The sequence below is a fragment of the Varanus komodoensis genome, unplaced genomic scaffold, assembly GCF_004798865.1.
Source record: "Varanus komodoensis strain SLA01 unplaced genomic scaffold, ASM479886v1 scaffold9, whole genome shotgun sequence".
Classification (NCBI taxonomy): Eukaryota; Metazoa; Chordata; class Lepidosauria; order Squamata; family Varanidae; genus Varanus; species Varanus komodoensis.
The window spans coordinates 13,836,917-13,843,245 of record NW_025336598.1 but is presented as its reverse complement, the minus strand read 5'-3'; positions in this window follow the sequence as shown (position 1 = coordinate 13,843,245).

Below are 6,329 nucleotides of genomic sequence, written 5' to 3'. Positions count from 1 at the left end.
CTGAACAGCTTATGGCTTTGTAGTATTAAAATACTTTATCTTGGGAAAATGAGCATTAATCACCTGAGTACTCTTAACCTCAATAATAAGACAAAGCTGATATTATTTTATGTATAGGAAGCATTATAGTCTTCTTTATAAAAACAGAACACAGTTAGACATGGTGTTTATGTTCTAAATACGGAGTTGTCCAAAGTACTCTTTCACAAAACAGGTACCAGAATGGGCATTGGGAATTTACTGTGAAGGTTTATTCTCTTACAATGAGACAGAGGTCTTTCCCCTAGCATGTTGTGGATGCCTCCATGTACGGAAGCATTCCACTGGTGAGCCTGTCACTCCCCACACAAAGTGCACACACTCTTTCCCACTGCACAGACACACCTACACTTCCCCCTCCCTGAGACAGCTAGAGAGAGAGAGGCTCTTAGTTCTCCCAGTTCCCACCCAGACAACTTTATCTGCAGAAAAACAGCAGTCTTGCAGGTGAGGATATTGGGGACAAGGAGAAGTAAAAGCTTTTCCCTAGCAACTGCAGTTTCTGCACCACTAATAGCAAGGTCCTGGAAGCTGCAAGAGACTTAATTCTCAATACTGCTGTTTTTAGCAGTATATTTATAGCAGTTTGTTATATACTTCTCTCTCCTTTCTTTAAAAAATGAGCTGTAGTCCTTATACAAGTTCTGAAACTGGTATTTCTGTAATTGGCAACTATGCAATACGGGTGGTAGTGGTGGTCATGAACTACCAGCATCCGCCATTTTGAATGCAGAAGAAAAACTTGTCCTTTCACATTTACCTAGGAGATAATGGAAAAAGAAATGCAAAGATATGACCTAGAAGCAGAGACACTGGGACTGTGTAAGTGTGGCACTGGAGCCCACAAAGGTTCCTGAAGATATAATAACCACTGCCCCAGCTGAAATATGGAAAGTAGTATAAAAGCACATTTTTGGTGGGTGGTTATGTAAGAGGATCATGATTTCCATAAGAATGAAGAGTGGCAATAGGAAAATAATAAAAAATCTGATCTGGAAGCAACCTCAGGCCAAAAGATAGGAGACTGTCTGAGAAATAAAGACAAGTATATGGCTGAGGCAAGATTTCCATCTTTATGCCATTTTGACCATGCTAATTTCATTTTGACATTTTAATATTCCATTTCTCTTTTGCTCAATACCCAGAGCTCTGAGTTAAAAAAACACCCCTGAAAACCCCAGTTTTAATAAAATTCCTGGACTTAATAAAACAACTGACATAAAACCCTTATGTCTTCAAATGGAAGTAGAAACATAACCTGGTGCTGAAAAGATAACATTATTGGCACTAGGCAGAACTCAGTGGGGAGAGCATTCACAATTGGATTACTACCACAAGGCTCCATCCCTTGCCAGCTTCCCAAGTCTCTGTCAGGGGATGTTAATTTCAGTTTTTAAGTATTGTTATTTATTCCTCCCTGCCTCAAGATCCATGAAAGTGGGTAGCTACACTACTGCACAGCTGCACTACTGCACAATATAGCTCATACTGATTTTTTCCTAGTGTTCAGGAAAACTGCTTTGCTGGCGCATCAAAGGACCAGGTGTACATGTATGATCAAGTAATTTTTTGGAAAATTACCAACTTTGCTTTTCCTTTTGATTCCCTTTTACATTGGCATGGGATTGACTCCTTTAATACTGTTGTTACTTGACAATCACCATAAGGAAAAGTAAACACAAAACTGGAGCCTATTCAACTCAGTACTACCATGCTCACTACAACATTAAAAAAAGTTTACTATGTAGATAGGTAAGAACAGATGTATGTTCTATGCATACACCATGCTGCAAAGGGAAAGAAAAGTCAGTCAATGTGATTTAGTAGTTAAGAGTGTGGGACTGGAAATTGGGTGATCTGCATTCTAGTCTCTGCTCAGCCTTAGAGCCAACTGGGTGACTTTGGGCTAGTCACAGACTCTCAGCCCAAACTACCGTACAGGGTTGGTCTTGTGAGGATAAGATTGAGAGCAGCAGGAGAACAATGTAAGCTGCCTTGAGTTTGTTGTAAGAAAAAAGCAACTGAAACAGATCCAGTTAATCAGTTTCATCCAAGAGTGCCTGGAGTTGGCACCCATTCAAGAACTTTTCCCAGGAAAGCAACATTTGCCACCAGCAAAATTGTTAGGATCTCCTAACTTCAGTAAGGACTTATTCATGAGTAGCTTTGCTGCTCTTTCTTGTAGATATGTCCTCTTACAAGAAGAAATGAACCATCTCCCTGCTCCAGCTGGCTGTTCCCTCCTTAATATTTTTTATAAGCCAAGAGGGGCAAGAATACAAAATGGAGGTGGTTGCATGAACCTGTCTGAGCACCTTATCAACATCCTCAAGCTGTCCCAACAAAAACTCAACCAAGAAGAGTAGACCATCTACTCTGGGTATCTCACTTGATTCAACTGCTGTAACACTGGTGGATGAAAGACATTTTGTCCTGTAAGTGCTTCGCAAGTATATTACAGCTGGACTTGGTTGGGTCCACACATCCTTTGGGCCAGCATATGATAGGCCCTGGACATACCTAAAAAGCTATGGTGGGTAGCACCTATGTATACCTGATTATAGTCACATATCGGGGTTCAACTGTATCCACTAGGGACTTACTTCCATCTGCATTAAAACCATCTTCTATTTTGTTTCATCCCTCTCCAGTTGGGGATGTGCTATAGAGATGTACAAGCTTTACTGCAGAGAGAGTGCTCAGGAGCAATAATGTCAATTGCCTGGTCATTTCTGTGTTCCAGAGATCAACCAGGTGGTCTGGTTGGTGGTTAACAGGACCACCAGCTATATTAGCTAGGAAACCCCTTAGAGCTCTCTGGAAACTAATTGGATCCATTTGCCCCTGGAAGCAAACCATCTTGTCCCCTACTCTTGCAAAGAGGAAAAGCCACCAGCAGTAAACTGCAGCAGACTGTAATCTGACTATGATAAAGGGACTGAATTAAAGTCACTCACTTTCAGACCATCATCCCCAGACCTGAAAAAATAGGTCTAGATAGGCCCTGCTACATGTTGGGACAATCTCATGGTCGTTATGGAGGCCATGAAATCCTGAGGTGCCCATAGCATGAATGTTGACAGCCGCCATAACCAACAGCCTGAGGGACCTCAGCATCACAGTCAAGACCACCTCTATCACCTCTGTTTGAACAGTGGGGGAGGTGGTACACCAACAGAATCTTTACCCCAGTGCAAGATACAGACTCTCCAGACCAGGGGTCAGACAGGGAGACTGCAGAGATAGATTGGATCCTTATAGACCACAGCATGTTCCCACCCCAGCTCTCATGTTATGCTGATGCTGAACCTGGTGCGCACAACTGGGAGAGGCTAACTTATCCCTGTTTGTCCACCCAGGTCTCAGTTGTACTTGCCAGATCAGCTGCCTCATCTACTATTAAATTTGGTATTTAAAAGCAGCAACCAGTGATTAACGCTTCTCTGAGGGAGGGTCGGGTCCCTGCCCCTTTAAAGGAGGCGGTAGTCCGACTGGTCCTGAAGAAGGCGTCACTGGATCTAGAGATGGCCACTAATTATAGACCAGTGGCCAACATCCCGTTTCTGGGCAAGGTGCTAGAGCGAGTGGTGGCGGGACTCTTGGATGAAACTGATTATCTGGACCCATTTCAGTCCGGCTTCAGACCCGGGTACGGTACTGAATCTGCCTTGGTCGCCCTGTACGATGACCTGTGCAGGGAGAAAGACAGGGGGAGTGCATCCCTGTTGGTTCTCCTGGACCTCTCAGTGGCTTTCGATACCATCAACCATGGTATCCTTCTGGACAGGCTTGCGGGATTGGGGGTTGGAGGCACTGCTTTGCAGTGGTTCCGCTCCTATCTCGATGGCCGGTTCCAGAAGGTGGTGCTGGGGGACTATGGCTCTGCGCCATGGCAGTTATGCCATGGAGTGCCGCAGGGGTCCATTTTGTCCCCATTGCTGTTCAACATTTACATGAAACCGCTGGGAGAGGTCATCAGGAGGTGTGGGCTGCGGAACCATCAGTACGCTGATGATACCCAGCTCTACCTCTCGTTCTCCACCAATCCAGGTGAGGCAGTGGCTGTACTGAACCGGTGCCTGGCCGAGGTAATGGGCTGGATGAGGGCCAATAAACTGAAGCTCAATCCAGACAAGACAGAGGTCCTGTTGGTTGGTGGTTCTGGCTTTGGAGAGGGTGAACTGAACCTTGTTCTGAATGGGGTTGCACTCCCTCTTAGGGACAAGGTTCGCAGCTTGGGAGTGCTCCTCGACCCGGAGCTTTCACTAGAAGCTCAGGTGACCGCAGTGGCGAGGAGCGCTTTCCTCCAGCTTTGGCTGATCCATCAGCTGCGCCCCTATCTGGAGTATGACTGCCTCGCGACAGTGACACATGCATTGGTGACTTCCCGTCTCGACTTCTGTAACGCGCTCTACGTGGGGCTACCCTTGAAGACGGTCCGGATACTTCAACTGGTTCAAAACAGAGCTGCCAGGCTGCTGACGGGGACTGGGCGTTGTGTTCACATGACTCCAGTTCTCCGTCAGCTTCACTGGCTTCCCATTGAAGTCCGGGCCCAATTCAAGGTGTTGGTGATGACCTATAAAGCCCTAAACGGCTTGGGTCCTGGTTACCTGAAGGAGCACTTGCATCCATATATGCCCAGCCGCCCCTTGAGATCGGTGGGGGAGGCCCTTCTTCGGGAACCCTCCATGAAAGAAATTAGGAGGGTGGGTGCTCGGAGGAGGGCTTTCTCTGCGGTGGCGCCTAATTTATGGAACGCGCTCCCCAGAGAGGTCCGCCTGGCGCCGTCGTTATTTGTTTTTCGGCGCCAGGCGAAGACCTTTTTATTCAAGCGGCATTTTAACTGTTAACATTATTGGTTTTATCTGGCCAGGGCGGCTTATTTTATACTGTACTGCTGTATTTTAATTTTATATTTATAGTTTAATTTATATTATAATTATTTTAACTTAAATATGTGAGCCGCCCCGAGGCTTCGGCGAATGGGGCGGCATAAAAATGTTTTAATAAATAAATAAATAAATAAATAAATAAATAAATCAAATACTCCGAGGCAAGCTGTCAGGGCAATCACCAAACGCATTTGCAAAGGCCAGGGAAGAGCACAGCTGCTAACTGCCTGGGCTGCATTCCTCTCCCTCCTTCCATCACCATATTTCTCTACCTTACACTGATATGGTTCTGCCAAGATTCCTCCACTTGTTCCAATATCCTCCCTCCCAGGCACAGACTCTATGATGGGAGCAAATCCCCCACCAAGGATCTAACTTCAAGTCCTGTATCCTGCATGACACCTCCAAGACTTCTATGTGACTTTACACTAGTGATGCCTAGTAATATGAAACAGGAATTGCAGCACTTTAGGAATTACTATGAGACATATGCATCCTCATGTCTAGTCAGGTCTGATAGATGGCTTACTTGTTTATTTCACACTATATGAAGAAATAAAGCCAAGGAATATAAGAAGACTTATGACTAATCATCAATAAACAGTAGGTCAGCTGTATCATAATTCACAAATAGTCTGGGTGATTCAGTTCCATATAATCTTACTACAATACTTATTAGCCATAAGAAAACAAATAGAAAATGTTCCTTGAGTGCATTTGACAACTATTTAAGTGCAAATATCATTTTTAAAACATAACCTCCTGGACATGTTATTATCAGGCTGCAATCCTGTGCACACCTACCTGGAAGTAAACCACCCAGGTTAAAATGGGAGTTTCTTCTCCATAAATAGGCATAGAATTATAATGCAAGTCATGTCATGCAACTTGATCGTATCTGTGCATGTTTACTTAAAAATAACTTTCATTAATTCTAGTGGAGCTTAATCCCAGGTAAATGTGCCTGTGACTAGCCTTGCAGCTGAGTCATATGCATGCTGCTTATAGCTCAGAAGTCTCACTGAGTTCAGTGGGGGTTAGTCCCATGTGGACGTGCACAGGACTGCAGGATTACAACCACAATTCTTTGCACTTACTAGGGGATATGAAGGGTTGAACACCATGGAAACTTCCAGGTAGGCAGATATAGGTTTGTGCTGTTAAAGTACCTTCTGAAAAGGCTAAAATGCTCGGGGCTTTTAATATTTCAAGAGTGTAAATCTCAGTGAACATAGTAGAATTTAGTTAGGAGTAAATGTGCATAGGATTGCACTGGAAGTAACGAATAGGTCTAGTTTAAGGAAAGAAGCTACTAACCCTAACAGCAGATCAGAGAACTATGAGGCTCAGGATCCATTTGAGTGTGCTTCTGGACACAGTCTGGATGCCCAGGAT